The sequence below is a fragment of the Hypanus sabinus genome, chromosome 15, assembly GCF_030144855.1.
Source record: "Hypanus sabinus isolate sHypSab1 chromosome 15, sHypSab1.hap1, whole genome shotgun sequence".
NCBI classification, from domain to species: Eukaryota; Metazoa; Chordata; class Chondrichthyes; order Myliobatiformes; family Dasyatidae; genus Hypanus; species Hypanus sabinus.
The window spans coordinates 82,662,744-82,682,503 of NC_082720.1; the positions used below are offsets into that span (position 1 = coordinate 82,662,744).

At 38.1% G+C, this 19,760-nt stretch overlaps 1 pseudogene; it reads left to right on the forward strand.

Annotated features, from left to right (window-relative positions):
* LOC132405273 (rap guanine nucleotide exchange factor 6-like) overlaps positions 1-19,760 on the forward strand; it is a 64,611-nt pseudogene that overhangs the window by 31,332 nt on the left and 13,519 nt on the right.

Sequence of the window (19,760 nt, forward strand, 5' to 3'; positions counted from 1 at the left end):
GTTCTGTGGACGAAAACGCCTTGTTCATGACAGAGGTCAGAGGGGAATAGTTCTGGCTAACAGGAAGGTGACAGGAACTCAAATAATGATGCGTTACAACAGTGATGTGCAGGGGAGCATCGCTGAACAGTAGTGGTTGGGATTAGTCTTGCAAACAGATGCAAACCTTTAGGAATGGAAAATGCTTTGATTCCTCTGCCTACTTTTAAAACAACCGATAAATTGTTTACAGATTATGGAAGTCAATGGACAGAATTTTGAAAATATCTGGTATACAAAAGCTCAATAAATTCTGAGAATGAACACTCATCTGTCCATCACAGTGAGAGCCAACATATTTGGTAAGTATGTTTAGACTTAAGCTGCCATTGAGAATTGTTGACTCCATGGTTGTAAGTCCTTTGAATATCAATTTGGAATTGTCCAATGGTACTTAAGTTTTTTATTCATAAATCTGAAAACCAATTACACTTAAACTGTATTTGGGGTGAACCAAAGGACTATAATGTCAAAGTAGTATATTTAAAATATAATTTCTGTTGTAGTTCAGTGGTGACATTCTTTCTTTAGATTCATTAAGTGTTCAAGCATTACTTTTGAAGCTGTAACTTAAAATCAAAGCTGGAATTTCAGTACAATAATAAGAATGCGGCATTAATGAGTGAGATGTTTCATTTGGAGAAGATGTTAAACTGAGGCCCCATCTATTAACTCAGAATCACTGTAAAATATCCCACAAAACTATCAAACGATCTCAATGTCCTGGCCAACTTTCATCCTTTAACTGAGAGATTTTTTAAAGAAAATCATTCTACTATTCCTGTTTTTTTCACTTTTGCCTTCCAGTTTTTAAGGAACTCTTAAGCAGGTTGATGCAGGAGAAAAAGAATGGAGTTCCTCACATTCCTAAAATTGCTGGAAAAAAGGGGAATTGTTACTCACATCCAGATTTGCACAGAGATTTAGAACAGACGTTCCCTTCAGATAAAAGTAACAAGAAGATGAAAGCCAACACAGTGTCAGGCAGTCGAAACAAAATCAGAAAAATACTTGACAAGACACGCTTCAGCATCTTGCCACCAAAGCCATTCAGGTAAGTGAAATGGTTCAGTGTGATGATACTTTGATTGAAGATTATCCAGTTCATTTACATATTCAAGCTAAAAATCATTTTATCTTTTTATACGAAGGAAATCAAGGAATAATAGTAGAAAAAGTTGGACTCAAGTGAAAGATCAGCCATAGTGTTACTTAGTAGGCACTTGGGACAAAATGGCTTTCTCTGACTCTTAATTATTATATTCTTAACTGCTCACAAATGTAAAGACCAGAAGCATCTGGTTTAGTAGAAGTAGAAGATTGAAATCCTGGGCTGCACATCAACCTAGAAGCCCATAGAAATGGGTGGCAAGTGATGATTTTAGATTTTGGAACTCTGTAGAATCTGAGGTCATGCCAGACTGAATGGCAGGATTTATGTATCAACTTTTTTTCACATTAATTTGCCAGTTACAGCCAGCCATATTGAAAGCAACTGTTGATTGGGAGGTCTGAAGTGCCATTAGGAATTTGGGAGCAGAACACAATTAGAAAGGCTGGAGCAGGGGCTGACTGCTGGCCAGATGAAAGAGTATGTTCCAGAGCCAGGTGAGAGTATGGGAAGCCAAAGGGAAGATCAGAGCTTGAATTTGAATGGTGAAGCCAGAGAGACTGGAAGCTTCATGCAGTAGATTAGAGGAGTTGGACAGGTCAGAAGTGTTGGATGGGGAAATGCATAATCCTTATCAGAGGTTGCTGACATGGGTAAATAAGCATGGTAGGCAGAGTACAGCATGCTAATATGACTGGAGCCATTAATGCTGCTGGGGATTGATCGATAAAGATAATCTGTTCTGTTGCATCTTGTTAGAAGGAACAGTAGTTAACATTTACTGTGGCTGAATGTTCACACATTTCAATTTCTGTTCTGTAATAACAATAACATGAACTTTATTCACAGAAATCTGAAATTTAAAATATCAGTAATTTTATTTGAGATTACTTGTTCATTGATAATGGCTGTTTCTGTTTTCGGATTAATCTAGGTAATCCATAGGGTGTAACAGCAGATGGATGCAGTAGTATTCTGAGAAGTTACAATACCCTGTAGGATAAGTTTCAAATCTTAAATGAAGCATCAGGTAAATAAACAGAATGGGGTAGTACATCTTAATATCCCATGTTCTCACCCACTTTGAAGTATTTTCATGAAATGCTTCCATGCTTATGCTCTCAAGATGAGGGTTTTTGGGAAATGATCTAAAACTTGGAAAAATATTCCTGGGGACTCAAACTGCAACAAAAAGACGACCACTTCTGTTTTCCAAAGTTCACCATTGCAATACCACTGGTGTGACAGGACTAAATTTCTGAAACACGATTACTGATTTTCAAATTTGTTGAATGATGTCATGGTATAAAAGCAAAGCTCATTCTTTAAGTACATATGGATGCCAAATCAATTTAAATGCTGTAAATCTACATGGGTGTATGCTTTAAATTCCTCCATGTGTTCACTTAAATCAACCACTCCACCAAGCCATTGCTGTTTTCATTATAACTTATTATAAAAGGGCTTCTGAATTTTCATGGTTGTCCTGTAAATGGTCATGAGAGCTCTACAGTATTATTCTTTTTGCTATTAAAACAAGCTGTAGCATTTTTTAAAATGAGTACTTCCATCAAATCCTTCTGTTTTCTTTTATTTGCTTGGTTATTTGCATCCAAGAGGATAAATGGATAGAATGCTATCTATCTATGCTGGTTTCTAGCAGCAAGTAAAAGACACATTTTCCCCATCAGCTTAACAAAACAGAGGCTTCTATTATTCCAGTTTGATGCTTATTGGAGTGATCATCTTGTGGTGGACCAAGGCATCTATGTTCCTTTCTGTTATAATGTTCATCGTGTAACAGTATTACCCTGCATCGTGGATAGATTCCCTGCAGGAGGATGAATCTCAGAGTTGTATTCTGTATACTGTACGTACTTTGATAATAAATGTAGTTTGAATGTTTTGATGCAATTGTTCACATGCACATAAGTGGGATTTGGTATGATTCATCTCAGTAAAATCATGGTTCATGCCTTTTTGATAGATAACAAGGCGACATTACAATCTGGATATATAAAAATATCTTCAAAGTGAATCTTGTCATTTATTTTTTCCCAAATAAGGGTAAAATTAAACATATTTTCTTGCTTTACTTGTTTTTTTTTTAGATAATATGAACCTGAATCCTTTATTTATCCTGCTGAAGGGTCTCGACACAAAATGCTGACTGTACTCTTTCCCATAGATGCTCCCTGACCTCCTGAGTTCCTCCAGTATTTTGTGTGTGTTGCTTGAACTTCCAGCATCTGCAGATTTTCTCATTTGTCCTTTGTTTATCTTTATTTCTCACTTCTTGATGATCTAAACTGGTCAGTCCTGCCTATAACTGTTGATCCATAAGACTGTTTCAATACTGTTGGTTATTATAATCATTTGTTATTTACCTTTTTATTTAAGTCCATCACCCCTACTGGGTCATAAGCCACCGACGGCAGCTGACCAAAGTCCTCACCAAGTCTTTCAATTTGTCCCCAGGTGTAGCCCATCTTCAGAAATCTTTCCTCTCATTGGGTTGAGGTCTTTGGAGTTTCTGTAACACTAGGTTTTCATGGGAAAAGGTTGCTAGCTCCATGGCCAACCCTCCTCCATTCACAGCCAATTGTTTATCCATGTCTTTTGTATGCTTTTCGTAATGTATTTCATCTCATTATATTAAATGTTGTCTTCTTTCTGTGATTGCGTAACCCATACAGGGAACTATTTTGGTAAGATATTTAATTTATTAAAGGCTTTGCATACAAATCATTTAAAGGCCCAATTGCTGGAAGGCATTGTTTTTATCCAATTTAGGAAAATTATTTTTGTTTTGTTCTAAGGTGAAGTTTTGTTCTTTTAAGTAGACAAGCAGCAGAACTGCTGGAGGTGTCATCCATAATTTTGTACTTTTTTTTGATTGACATCTTGTGACATTCACTTTTGCTTTTGTAAAAGATAATCCATTACACTTCTGGTATACAGAGTTGGGTAGCATCACCCATTTCCATGTTTTGGTCCATTTCCACCAAAGTTTTAATATAAATTTGCTCTGCGATGTTATTCTATATTGAATGTACTGTATTTGTGGATGAAATAAGTGTCAATTGTATCCTGCTCTAACCTCATTCTCATGCATTTTATAGCTGTTCTTAATAACATCTAAACAATATCTCCTTATGCTGTGTCATCCTTCATTTTTAAAGATTTAGCATCATAGTGCAGTTTTCATAGATTCACTAAAAATGTATCTTCCCTTTGGAGCCGAACGAGGGCAGACAAGTAACCTGGTTTCTGGCCTACTGCCAGTGTTGACCTGCAATCATTCATCAGAAGTTACCCAAGAACAGCTCAGGGTGACTCACTTTGCTTTGCTTCACCCTCCTGTGTATGGCATTGCCTATGACCAATAAATATTCTTCATTGTTGTTGTGATTGCATTGAAAGTGTGAAATATAGATATTTTTAGTAGTTTTTAAATCCGGACGCTGAAGATAGATTGCAGTTCTATCCCATTAAGAACTATTGCTATTGTTATTATTTCTTGCGTACAGCTGATCACAAACACCTATTTGCTTTATTCTTTCTTTAATGATTCACAGTGATGCTGGAGTGAGCCAGTCTCAGGATGATAGCATCATTGGAACAAGGCAGTTCAGGCATAGTGTTGCTATGTGCTCTGTGATTGGAATATAGATTCGCCCTGTATTAAGTCCATTTTAATGCTATTGTTGTGCAGTAAGCACTAGAGCACCATAAGATAGCACACATTGCACTGTTGTACATCTGATGGCAGTACTAAAATAAAATTGTCAGACTCAACATAGCTGACACATAAAAGAACCCAGAGAGGAAAACTTAATCCACTCGGGCACTGCAAGACGAGTTCACTTTATAGAAGTTCTTAAAATTATATCTGGTGTTTGGAAATGCACTATTTCTGTTTTTTGAGAGATTTAGAACTCGGAGCTAGAGATACAAAATGATTTTTAAAAAATGAGCAAGAAGCAAGATAAACCTTCTCACTCAAATAATTTCCATATAATGGAATTAAGCAAGACAGAAACTATGTCAGCACTTGAACTGATTTTTAAGTTGGCATTTAATGGAAAAAGGCACCTGGTAGGACAGTCTAACCATTGACAGTATTCTCCTCCAGGCCAGCATTGAATCTTTTATTGCATTCCATCAATTTTGGAAGAGGACAACATTGATACCAGTTGCCTGAAACTTGTCCTTTATTCAGAACTCTGTTAAGGCAAAAGTTGTCGCGGAAGGCAGAAGAAAAACTTGCACATTACCTAAGTTAGCTCAGGAACAAAATAACACCCTACCAACTCATGAGTATCCACACTTAGGTTGGAGGAACAGCACCTTAAATACTGTTTGGGTAGCCTCCAACCTGATGGCATGAACAATGATTTCTCCAACTTCTAGTAATGCCTGCCCCACCCCCCACTTAACCATCTCCCTTCCCCTTTTCCCTCTCTCACCTTATCTCCTTGCCTGGCCATCGTCTCCCTCTGGTGCTCCTTCCCCTTTTTCTTTCCTCCATGGCCTTCTGTCTCTTTCAACAATCAACTTCCCAGCTCTTTCCTTCATCCCTCCCCCTCCAGGTTTCACCCATCACCTGGTGTTTCTCTCTCCCCTCGCCCCACCTTACAAATATACTCCTCAGCATTTTTTTTCCAGTCCTGATGAAGGGCTTCAATCTGAAATTTCGACTGTACTTTTTCCATGGATGCTGCCTGGCCTGCTGAGTTCCTCCTGCATTTTGTGTGTCTTGCTCAGATTTCCAGTGTCTGCAGATTTTCTCTTGTTCATGAGTATCTGTGCATTTCGACTGACAAAAAATTAAGAAGCAACCTAGAAAGATTCTCAGCACTTTGCGTCTCTGAATAGAACATGCAGAAACCATGTCTAGACTACTCACCAACCACTCCGTCAGGCTATCTTAGAACTAGAAAAGTGTAACTTTCACTGTTAATTCCTATAGTTTTTCTGTAGTTTCCCCTCACTATAGTTTCTCCTTTCTTTCGTGCTTCTTTACTGTATTTTGAATTTATCTGAAGTGTTGTACTTAATGCTATAAATGTTGTCAGAGAAAAGGATCTGCTGGGAAATGGTAATCATTTCACAGTAGATATAGCATTCAGCTAGAAGATGAAAAACTTGGGTCTAAAACTAGTGCATGGATAAAGGGAATTAGAATGGAATGAGGAGAGAATTCACTAAATTTGACTGGTAAATTAGGCAGATAAACAATAGACAAGCAGTAGCAAAGACTAAAGCAGATAATACGTTATATATGCCACAATGAGCAGGAATGATTCTGAAAAATGGGGAATGATCAATCCATGCCAAATGTAGGAAATTGAGGAAAGAGAAAATGTATAAGGTAGGAAAAAGTTGCAAGTAGGCAGAGAAGATTAGGATAATTTCAGATTCTAGCAAATAAAGCCAAAGAAAAGAAAAATGTAAATTGAGAACAAACTGAAAGAAATATTAGAAAACTAACAATGAGTGTTTCTTTAAGTTCAAAGAAGGGAAATAGAAGATTTAGACTAGGAAGGAAACAAATGTGTTTTAGCCAGATTTGAGGATCATTCAAAATAGTAGTTAGGAAGGCAAGGTGTAAGAAGTGTGCAAGTAATTTAACAGAGATACATTGAAAATAAAAAAAAAATCTGCAGGTGCAGGAAACTTTGAAAAAACAGAAACATCCTCTGGTCTGGGACTCTGTGGTCCAACAATTCTTGTGGTCTGGCATGTTTTGAATCTATAAATTCTATATAATTCTAACTATGATCTAAACATATATAAATTCTGCAGTAATATGTAGCCAATTAACATCCCAGTGCAACTTTAGAGAGCTCATCCATCAGCATTTCCAACCTCCGTAAACTTCGATCTACTGACAGTTCACGGGACCATAGAGTGATTCAGAGAGTCTCTGTACTTGGGGAATGATATAATAGATTATTACATAAAGAAGAAAATCTGAAGAACAACATGATTTTCAGGTTTTCATTTATGAAATGCAAAGATGCTAATGGGTGGTTTGCCCAGCAGTAAAGGCCAGCATTCCATTAGCCTCTGTATGCTCAGCTTGCAGTATAAAAGTAGGGAAATCATGGTACGTTATTGAGGCCACATCTGATTATTTCCCTGCCTTTAAATATGGTTGTCTCCAGGTTATTCAAGCATGCTGAGCATCAGGTTAATCCAATCTGCCTTCAACTATGTCCTCCCTTCTTAGGAAAGAATACGGCAAATCATCATTATACCCTAAGCAAATGCCTGGCTGAGCTCAGTTAAGTGGGAAATCAAGCCAGAATGGCAGGATTTATTTATTAAACCATCAGATAAGCGTCATTCTTATTTTCTACATATAAAGAAGCTAATTTTGGCACATTCAGGTAGAAGCATTATCATAAATCTGTTTTGGTAGACAGATCCATAGACAGTTTGATTTTCAATCTGGTGATTTATTCTTCTTTTCCTGTTTACCTTTACCTTTTCCCATTTACACTGCTCTTCTAAATTTGCTACTATGTGGTCTCTTGGAATTAGCTCACTATTAATTTGTCTAATTGGCTTTACTTAATGTCCTTGTACAATCAATTGCTATTACCTGGCTAGCACACTGCGTTGTTTTGCATAGTCAAGTTTGACTCTTGTCTGTGCCAGTTTCCAGCGATGATTGTTAACTATTTGCTTAGAGCAGAGGCTCCCAACCTTTTTAATGCCATGGACGCCTACCATTAACCAAGGAGTCCATGAACCCCAGGTTAGGAATCCCTGGCCTGCTGTAAGGGTGCTGAGCAGTTTCTCTTGTTCGAGATGTCCATACCACCAAGAGATGAAATTTGATTGCTCTGTATTTTTAGTACCGATTAAAACAAAATCACTGGATAACTCCAAAATTTGCCAATGGCCATGAAATTCATTAAAGTAATTATTCCTGAAGTTTACTTTTCCAATTTTACTAATTTGGAATTCATTTTGGAACAGGCATTCTTGTTCCATGGGGGAGTTGCAAGTGCTAAATTTGGAAGGTAAATTAGTTTGCCTTATCCCATGTCAGTAGAAATAAAACTGTTAAAAAATAATATAATGCTCTTTATTAAATAAACTTTTAACCAACAATCTGGATGTTTGTTTGATAAAGCAGTAATGTCATGTAATCAAGAATGTTTTGCCGGCATTGACAGAATTCTCCAACTACTTGTGTCAATTGACGTGAGAGGTAGGCAAAATAAATTTTGCTTTTTGTATGTTTGCAATTTTTAATATTTTAAAACAGATGTACCTGATGAAGTCATCCGAGTTTTTAAGGCTGATCAACAAAGTTGCTATATTATCATAAGCAAAGATACCACTGCAAAAGAAGTTGTTGTCCATGCTGTACATGAATTTGGCCTGACTGCACCTTCCGAAACCTATTCTCTCTGTGAAGTTTCTATAAGCTGTGAAGGTGTAACAAGCAAAGAAGACTTCCTGATCAGTTGTCTAAACTTGCTGACAGGATCCAGCTGAATGGCAGGTAAGAAGGCACTTTTCATCAGAATCAAAAATTCCAAGTTACTTTTTGTGCCGAATTTTAAAAGAGGAATACATGCAATTTCTACAAGAATGATTTTTTCTGGGTATTTTGATAATTTTTTGACATTAATTTTACAACAATTTATGAATTATGTAATGAAAAGGGCAAAAGACACTTTTTTACTGGACATTTCAAGGTAATTTTCCTGGAGAACCTTTTAACCTTGATTCAAAGTCAGCATAGGGTTTGAAGGTTCGGAGAAAGAAAGGTGATAATCAACATGGAAGCAGGATCTTGGCACAAAATGTCAACTGTACTCTTTTCCATAGATGTTGCCTGACCTGCTGAGATCCCCCAGCATTTTGTGTGTGTTGCTTGGATTTCCAGCATCTGTAGATTTTCGTTAATTTGTTATATCAATTATGAATAACTTTGAAATACAACTTTAATATGCCAGTACTGTATTTAATATCTGTTTATTTCACTTAGGTACTATCTGAAAAATAACATGGAAACAGACACTCTTTGCTCAGATGAAGATGCCCAGGAATTACTAAGAGAAAGTCAAATCTCTCTGCTGCAACTTAGCACCATTGAAGTAGCTACTCAGTTGTCAATGAGAGACTTTGAATTGTTCCGGAACATTGAACCCACTGAGTATATTGATGACCTCTTTTAAAGGGAGTCAAAAACTGGAAACATACATCTCAAGCAGTTTGAGGATGTTATCAATCAGGAAACCTTTTGGGTTGCTACTGAGATTTTGAAGGAAACTGTGCAGTGGAAAATAATGAAGATAATGAACTGCAGAGAGTGCAAGAACTTTAACTCCATGTTTGCTATTATCAGGTAAGAGTTAATTGTTTTTATCAGCTCAAAGGCAATATGATGTACATTGATGATATGGGTTCCTTAAGGTTGTTATAGCTGGTGGTGGTATTAGATATTATTTGCTCCCAATGGCATATCCAGCTCCTGGCCTTCAAGCTTGGCGGAAACATTTCTATTGACAGGAGAAGGGGGAAAGGTGGGTTACTGGCACCTTAAAAACACTCACTTTGGTCAGATGGGGCTTATCGGCCATTGTTGGCGGCTCATCTAGGAGAAGGAAAACTCTGATCTCAAACCTCCTCTGCCTTGCAGCTATACCCACATGGGGAAGGCTTCGGGCCTAAACCCTGAGAAAAATTCTGGCGCCTGACTGGCTAAGGCACTCCTGTGTTGAGTTCATTGCTGACTGGGAACTCCTGTGACACCTCTGTATCAGTCTCTGCTGCTGCTTTGGATTCATCAGCTGCGTAGAGAGGCGGAGCTTGCTATAGGGGCACCAGCTTGCTCTCTGTATTGTACTGCTCTGGTTTGTACTGGCTTGCATATCATGTAAGCAGCTAAGATGCAACATCCTAGGTTGGATTCAACCAATGCAGGGCTGCAGGTACTGTTATGTGAACTTTAAATATCTATTATGTATGTTAATGTTTTGGGATGTAATGCTAAAGTTGTACAAGGCATTGGTAAGGCCAAATTTGGAATATTGTGTGCAGTTCTGGTCATCAAATTATAGGAAAGATATCAATAAATTATAGAGAGTGCAGAGACGATTTACTAGGATGTTACCTGGGTTTCAGCACTTAAGTTACAGAGAAAGGTTGAACAAGTTAGGTCTCTATTCATTGGAGCGTAGAAGGTTGAGGGGGGATTTGATCGAGGTATTTAAAATTTTGAGAGGGATAGATAGAGTTGATGTGAACAGGCTGTTTCCATTGAGAGTAGGGGAGATTCAAACTAGAGGACATGATTTGAGAGTTAGGGGGTAGAAGTTTAAGGAAAACACGAGGGGGTATTTCTTTACTCAAAGAGTGATAGCTGTGTGGAATGAGCTTCCTGTAGAAGTAGTAGGGGCCAGTTCAGTTGTGTCATTTAAGGTAAAATTGGATAGGTATATGGACAGGAAAGGAGTGGAGGGTTATGGGCTGAGTGCGGGTAGGTGGGACTAGGTGAGATTAAGGGTTCGGCACGGACTAGGAGGGCCAAGATGGCCTGTTTCTGTGCTGTGATTGTTATATGGTTATATAAAGTGAATAACTAGATTGCAATATTGCACTGGAAGGGCAATTTTAACCTATATTGAGCTCTGTTACTACAAATAGTAAAACCACGTTCTTTTTAAATTTTCTGTTGGAAGTTGCTGAGGTTAATCTTCAAGAATATTTTCAGTTTAAATTGCTTAGTGGAAAAAGCAATTCTGGAAAATTTCTCCGCACATCTTGATTGTGCTATTCATGAACAAACAGTAGCTCCACTTGACAACAGCATACCTCAACAATGAGTCTTACTCTAACCTTGTTAAAGAACCTTGATGAGTAATTGATTCCCCACATATCCATCTGATCTTCTTCAATTTGGTGCTATTTTATGCCAAATTGAGATTAATCTCAATTTATGTATACATGCCCACCAGCAGTGGAAATGATGTTGGCCAATTAACTTGTGTTGGATCCTTATTGGTAACATGAGGCTTCGTCCTTTCCTTTAGTCAAAAGTCAAAAGTTTAATTAAACCACTAAATTGCTATTGTGGCTTTATTGGGAAGGAACAATCAAATTAACTTCAAAATTAAAGACCTACATTAAGCTGTAGGCATTGCAATTGTTTTCACTATTTCAGTTATTAAATTGTTCAGCAAAGCTAAATTAAATATTTTCTCTTTTAGCAGCCAATACTATTTGATTACAGTGAATATGCCTGAAATAAGGACAAAAAGAAATTGCTCTCACTGTAGCTGACAGAGTCCCCGAGTTCAAGTTTGTCATTGCTAAAGGCATTCAAACACATGCCATGAAAATTAGCTTTTTGCAGCAGCAGCACAGAACATTACAAGATGAGGACAAAATAAGTAAACATAAACTTAAGTTAACATATGTGGCAAACTACATATACCTGTCTGGACACACCCCTCTGCTGACTGCTCCTGTGGCTCCTCCCACAGGCCCCTGTATAAAGGCGATTGGAGGCACTGCTCCTCCCTCAGTCTCCAGGATGTTGTGTGATGGTCTCTTGCTGCTGATAATGCTCTCTTCCAGCTAATAAAAGCCTTTTGCCTCACGTCTCCGAGAGTTATTGATGGTGCATCAACATAAATTAGACATAGTTACATATGTGCAGAATAAAGGACACTAGTGCAAGATTTAGAGAATGGATATAGTCTGAGGTAGTGTTAAGGTTTTTCAGGTCAGTTCAGGAAACTAATGGCGGTGGGGAAGAAGCTGTTGTTGAAGTTTGGGGCCTAGGTCTTCAGACTCCTGTGCCTCCTTCTGTTAGTGTCATTGAGAAGAGGGCATGGCCCAAATGTTGGAGGTCCCTACTGGTAGATGCCTCCTTCCTGAGACGCCACCTCTTGCTGATGACTGTGATGGTGAAGAGAGCTGTACCCATGATGGAACTGACTGAGTCCACCACTCTGTAGCCACTTGGATCCTGTGTTTTGAAGATTCTATACTGGGCTCTGTTGCAATCTGTCAGAATGCTTTTCACTGTAGATCTGTACAAGTTTGCCAGAGAGTTTGACGCCATGCCAAATCCTTTTATAAGTTGATCTCTGCCTTTACTTTGAAGTGACATTTATGAGTACAGTTTTAATCATATTTTCTATGCCAAAATGCTAGTAAAAGTATCAAATCAATTTTGATTTCTCCACAATGGTTGACTGTGGGGTAATGAGAGGAAGTACTGTATATCCTTTGCAATATACACAAAATGCTGGAGGAACTCAGCTAGTCAGACAGCATGTATGGAAATTAATAAACATTTGATGTTTCAGACCAAGACTCTTTGTCAAGTATATCCCTTCCCTAGTTACTTAACAAAACTTTACTAAAGCAAAGGATTTAGCTTGATCTGGTGCTCAACAAGAATTTTACTTACTACAGAGGAGTGTGGGGAATGCATTTGAAAACTTTCAAACCAAGTCCAGCCTATAAGTCTTAACCAATCTATAACTAACCTGTACGTCTTTGTCATTGGGTCATGGGGTAGAAGGAGCAGTGCTCAACATAGGATGGGAATTTAAAAAACTGTTAAGCATTTGCCTTCCTCCATCTAGCAACAATGGCCTTTCAGTGAAATACAGCGCCCGTCAATGAATCGAAGGGTGATGGTCGCACAATGCTATTACTTGCCCAGGTGTTGCAGTTCAGAGTTCAATGCTTTTGGAGTTTGGATCTTTTATGTCCTCCCTGTGGAATGTGTGGGTTTTCTCTCGGTGTTTCAGTTTCCTCCCACGGTACAAAGAACTACAGGTTAGTACGTTAATAAGACATTGTATATTTTTGTGTGGTTAGGCTAGGGTTAAATCAAGGGTTGCTGAGTGGTGCAGTTTGAAGGGTGGGAAGAGCCTATTCTGTACTCCATCTCAATAAATAAATACATAAAAGTGGAGAAACAAAGAGAGCTTTTAAAACACCAAATTTTAAAGTAAAGCAATACTATACAGGGGCTGAAGAAGGTTAAGGACCCAACAAAGTTTACAAAACTTGGTTTGACCACACTTGGAATACTCTATACTGTTCAGGATGCCACACTGCTGAAATGGTGTAGTAGCAATAAAGAGCGCAAAACACGTTGACTAGCTTGGAAGGCTGTATTTATGAGAAGAGATTGGATTGGCTGTATTTATTCTCACTGGAATGTAACAGGCTGAAGGCTGATCTTACAGATGGTTACGAAGATAGACCAGAGTCAAAATAATTTTGTCCCAGGGTAGGAGAGTCTAGAACAAGAGGACACAGAATTAAGGTGAGAGGGGTTGGGAGAAATTGAAAGGATAATCCGAAGGAAAACTTCTTTCACCCAGTGAAGTGGCTATCTGGAATCAGCTTGAGGAGATGGTGGAGGGAGAGAAAATTACAAAGTTTAAAAGGCATTTAGACAAATACTTAAAGGCATTAAGGACTGTGAAATTAAGGCCTAATATGGCAAATGGGATTAGCATAGGTAGGTGTCATGGCTGGTAAAACAAAAAGGCCAAACATTAAGCCAAAATGGCCTGCTTCTCTCTTGTATGTTTCTAGGATTCTGGGATCAGTGATCATTGGACAAGGCTTAACATATGGCAGGATGGCTTCGAATTTAGGAACAGGTGCAAGAAAGGCCACTGGCCATGATAGCTTTGAAAAGATTGGAGAAAATAATGATATAGTGGTTGAGATCAAGGCTCAACTGATTTGCCAACCATTTAATTTGTCTCTTTTCCTGGTCTGTCCTTTTTATATCTATTAGCATTCTGACCTGGCTGACTTTGTAAATGTCATTGACCTGAACACTAATACTCTATCTGTTTCTATAGGTTTGTCTAATTTACTGAGTAATTGAAACAAAAACAAAGTGCTGACTACATTGGAAACAACGATTTGTATCATCTGCTTTGTATCATAACAGTAACAGCAGGCATTGATAACAGTGGTCAATTCAGAATCAGAATCAGGTTTATTATCACCGACATGTGACATGAAATTTGTTAACTTAGCAGCAGCAGTTCAATGCAATAAATAATCTAGCAGAGAAAGAAAAAAATAATAAATAAAATAAAACATAATAAATAAACAAGTAAATCAATTGTGTGTATTGAACAGACTATTAAAAATGTGCAAAAACAGAAATACTGTATATTAAAAAAAGTGAGGTGGTGTCCAAATCTTCAAAGTCCATTTAGGAATCAAATGGCAGAGGGGAAGAAGTTGTTCCTGAATCGCTGAGTGTGTGTCTTCAGGCCTCTGTATCGACTACCTGATGGTAACAGTGAGAAAAGGGCATGCCCTGGGTGCTGGAGGTCCTTAATAATGGATGCTGCCTTTCTGAGACACCGCTCCCTGAAGATGTCCTGGGTCCTTTATAGGCTAGTACCAAGATGGAGCTGACTGGATTTACAACCCTCTGCAGCTTCTTTCAGTCCTGTACAGTAGCCCCTCCATACCAGACAGTGATGCAGCATGTCAGCATGCTCTCCATGGTACAACTATTATCAGATAATAAATGAATTTTTAGAAGTAAAAGTTATAATAATTACTAAGCTTGTGTTACTCTTCATATGTATTCAGACTGAAAAAAATGTGTGAGTTATTTTTCCAGGAAGATCAAGGCCGAGGCTTCTCATGTTCATCATTTTCTCTTTGGGCTCAGTATTGAGAATATAGTTTCCAAACTTGTGGAACCATCCTCCATAGCACTGCAGGGAAGGACTGTGAAAGGATGATAATAATAAACTTTCAGTATGTTTGTATATTGGCAAACATTTTTCTTCATGGAAGAATGATATCTGTTTTGATAGTGGGCATGAGAGTGCATACTCCTTGGAAAATACCTGCCAAAATAGGGGTAAAAGAACTGGGGGATCAATGAAACAACTGCACTAATTACTAAAAGATAGTGCTGCAGGTTTATAAAGCCATTATAAAGAGTGAGAAGGGAATCAATTACCTAAGGTGGTTTCACATATGATAGAAAAGCACAGATGCTATGTGAAGGTTTATTTGGCAATGCTTTGAGTATGGTTCATTGTCTGGGTCTGTATAGCCTGGAAAGGTTAAAGCAAAAGGGTCAATATATACCAAAATGAAAGAACTGAGAGAGAATATGAATTTGGAAAGGCTGAACAGCTTTGAGGACCATTCTCTTTAAAAAAGAGCAAAACCAATGGGCATTCTGAAGCAAGTATTAAGATGGTGCAGGGGTTTGAGAGGATAGATCTGAAAATTGTACTGAAACAGTGGCACTAAATCTGTAAGTTCTTAATAACTCAGTAGAAATTTCTAGAGATATTTGTTACTTAGAGATTCATTCGAACATGTAACTCAATGCCCTCAGTGTTTGCAAATAGTATAAATGCATTCAATGGCAGCTAAGTAAGTGGAAAGGAGAAAGTAATGGAAAGATATTGATTAAGTTAGATAAAGATTAATGGGAAACTACTCACTTAGAGCATAAACAACGGAATGTACCTGTTTGACCAAAAGGCTTGTGTTTGCACTGTAAATAATGTCATACTTTGTAATTAATGCATCTTAGATTAAAAAATCTGAATGATAATGTGTTTATTGGGTGTTACTATGTTTGAAAATCAGAATATGTAAGTATTCCAAAAATATTCAACTTTTTATTTTTCAGTGGGTTAAATCTTGCACCAGTTGCACGTCTTAGAGGCACTTGGGAAAAGCTTCCAAGCAAGTATGAAAAGCTGCTACGAGACCTTCAAGATCTCTTTGATCTCTCCAGAAACATGGCAAAATACAGAAATATTCTCAGCAGTCAGAGTTTGCAGCCACCCATCATTCCACTGTTCCCCGTAGTCAAAAAAGATCTCACTTTTCTGCACGAAGGTATTCCTTTATTCCAGTCAGAACTGCTCATGTAGATAATTCACAGCATGTGATCAACTGCTTGTTAAGTGTTTAACTCTTGCAGTGGCATCTTTAGCCTTGGTGTGACAATGTGGAGTTTCCATTATACTCAGGATGCTGCTTAAACCACTGGGCACGTACTAATTTTCTAACTGTGTGGGTTTGTTTATTCAGAGAGGTGAGGGTTAGGCTGCCAGTCACAATATTATCAAATGCTGGAAAATATGAGTGACCTTCACAACTTGGTGAGCTGACTCCCATGACACTAGAATTTAAATACAAAGAGAAACAATTTTTTTTGAGGCTATGGGTGTATCGCATTTTTGAAGCACAATGTGCAGTTGTCAGATAGATGAAACTTAATAGATTTGTTTTTATTTGACAGCTGAATAAATGTACCTAATAGGGAGATGGTTAACCTAATAGCTACAAATTTGTTGTATTACTTCTGCGCAATGTTTGTTCAGCAAAGCAAGATTTTCACATGTGACATGAAATCAATCAAATCCAGGAAGCCTATTTTTTTCTGTTTTTATGTGATATACTTGGCATAATATAATTTAGTTAATTGTCTCTAGTTGTTAGAATTGCAATTGTTCAGTGTGTCAACATTCCGATTGTTCTAAAAATCCTAAACACATTAAAATATTATGATCTCAGTAATATATATATTCAACTAAATAAAATACTTCGTGATCAATAGCACTTGACTTTTTTAGGATTGGGATTAACCAGAGTAATTGGGACCTGTTGTTGATCTGGATTATTTCATCAATTGTTCTCATAAAGTTCATTGTGTTCTAGGCTTGCATTTTACAGGTATTGACAGTTTTCCAATTGAAACAGGCTGCTTTCCAAAATTCCATAACAAACATTCTTTTTATGTCTTTCATTAACACAAAATCCCTGGGGCATTTTAGACCATAAGATTTAAGAGCGGAAGCATGCTTTTTGGTCCATTGAGTCTGCCCCATTTTTTAAACTTGTTTACTGAGGAGAAATGAGCAACACTACAAAATAAAAATGCTTTTCACCAGAACACCTCATCGTCATGATCATCCCAGAACTCTGACCTTCAGTTATCAATTTGCTTGGTGTAATACAGTGTCACCTCCATATATAGTGTCTCATTGTATCACACCTTCGAATAGATGGCAGGTAATATCATAGTCCCCCAAGGCTGAAATTATACAAATGCTAGTTTCACTTAGTTCACTGGTATTTTATAATGTGTGTGTTAAATTTGTGCTCCAACACAATTTATAGATCTATACAGGATCAAGAACATAGAACATTACAGAAAAGGTCCTTTGGCCTTGCCTTTGATGTCGTGCAAACTTTTTCCCTATTCTATGATCCATCTAATCCTTCTCTCCCATATAGCCCTTCATTTTTCTATCATTCATGTAACTATTTAAATGTCTCTTAATTGTCCCACCACCACTACCATTGTGTTCCTCGTACCCACAGCTCTTTGTATATATAAAATTTACCTCTGTTATTTTCCTATTCTTTACTCCAATCACCTTTAAGTTATTCTCCCTTGTATTGTCCACTTCCGTCGTTGCCTGCTATCATCTTAAACACTTCTATTAAGTTGCCTCTCATCCTCCTTTTCTCCAACGAGAACAGTCCCTGCTCAATGAACCTATACTCAAAAGACGTACTCTCCAATGCAGCCAGCATCCTGGTAAATCTCCTCTTCATCCTCTGTAAAGCTCTCACATCCTTCCTACAATGAGGTAACTAGAATCGACATAATATCCCACATGTGTTCTAATTAGTGTTTTATAGTACTGCACCATTACTTAACTGCATTTAACCTCAATCCCCTGAACAATGAAAGATAACACATCGTGCAACATAACAAAATTGCCAAATAACTTTGACGGATCTATGTATGTGGACTCCAAAATCCCTTGTTCCTACACACTACTAGGACTCCTACTATTAATCCTATATTTTCCCTTCAAATTTGCCCTTCCAGACTGAATCACTTCACAATTTTCTAGGTTAAACCCCATCTGCTACTTCTCATCCCTACTCTGCACTCTATCAATGTCCTGTTGCAATTCGTGATAATCTTCTACACGATCCACAACACCACCAAACTTCATCAAGAATCAACTGTGTGTGCTGAAAGTGTGGTAGTTCTAACAATATTGTGTACAAAGCTGAACATTTCTGTGTGCCTTGTCTAAATGGAGCTGCATTAGATTATTGAGCAAAAAGTAAACTGCTGGAGAACACAGCAGTTGAAGTGGAATCTGTGGAAATCAGAATCAGGTTTATTATCACCGACATGTGACGTGAGATTTGTTAACTTAGCAGCAGCAGTTCAATGCAATACGTAATCTAGCAGAGAGAGAAAATAATAATAATAATAATTAAAATAAACATAATAATAAATAAACAAGTAAATCAATTATGTGTATTGAATAGATTTAAAATATGTGCCAAAACAGAAATACTGTATATTAAAAATTGAGGTAGTGTCCAAATCTTCAATGTCCATTTAGGAATCGGATGGCAGAGGGGAAGAAGCTGTTCCTGAATCACTGAGTGTGTGCCTTCAGGCTTCTGTATCTCCTACCCAATGGTAACAGTGAGAAAAGGGCATGTCCTGGGTGCTGGAAGTCCTTAATAAAGGACGCTGCCTTTCTGAGACACTGCTCCCTGAAGATGTCCTGAGTCCTTTATAGACTAGTGCTGAAATGGAGCTGACTCGATTTACAACCTTCTGCGGCTTCTTTTGGTCCTGTGCAGTAGTTTTGTGTCAAGCGAGATGATGGGTATAAGGAAAGGTGTCCAGTATAAAGAAATGCAGCTGAAGGGTAGGACAGAGGCTGGTACTAATGGTGACGTGCAGCTGGAAGATCAAGATGGCTGTTGCAGACAGAGCACAGATGCTTTTCAAAGCAGTTGCCTAGCCTAAGTTTGGCCTTGCCAATGAGGAGTAGACCACATTGTGAGCATCATCTATGATACACCAGGTTGGCGGAGGTGCCCATAAATCTCTGCCTCAGCTTGAAGGGCTATTTAGGTCTCTGGATAGTGGTGAGTGAGAAGGTAAAGGGGCAAACGTTGCACCTTCTACAGTGCTGAAGGACAGGGAGGTGTAGTTGGAAAGGGGTAAGTAGAGCAGGACTTTATAGAGAGAGTGGTGCTGTAGAAAAGGAGTAAGATGTGACTGTGGCAGGATTCCATTGTAGCTAGTGAAGGATAGCATACTGGATGTGGAGTTTAATATGTGAGGAGCAAGTGAAGTCTTAACTTTGTCCTGTCTGTGGAGAGGGGAAGTAGGAGCGTGTGTACGGGAAATAGAGGAAATGCACGTGAGTGCTATATCAGCCAGGGTGAGGCCAAATTTGCAGAGCAAAGGGGAGACTTTGGACATCCTTGAGCAGAGGGCCTTACTTTGAGAACAGCTGCAGCAGAAAGAGACAAATTGGAAGAAAAGACAATGGCGTCATTGCAGGAGTCAAGCTATGAGGAGGAGTAGTTAGGATGATTGTGGCAGGTGGTCTTTGAGCTGCTACCTTCATCAGTGATGGCAAAGCAGATTCTCAAAAGCATTTGTATTAAATGTATTTGTAGCTACTGAACAAGATCAAAGGGTGAAAGGCCTATTTTTGTATATTTTATTATGTTGTTTTGTATATATATTTTGTATATTGTATAACATTTTATATTA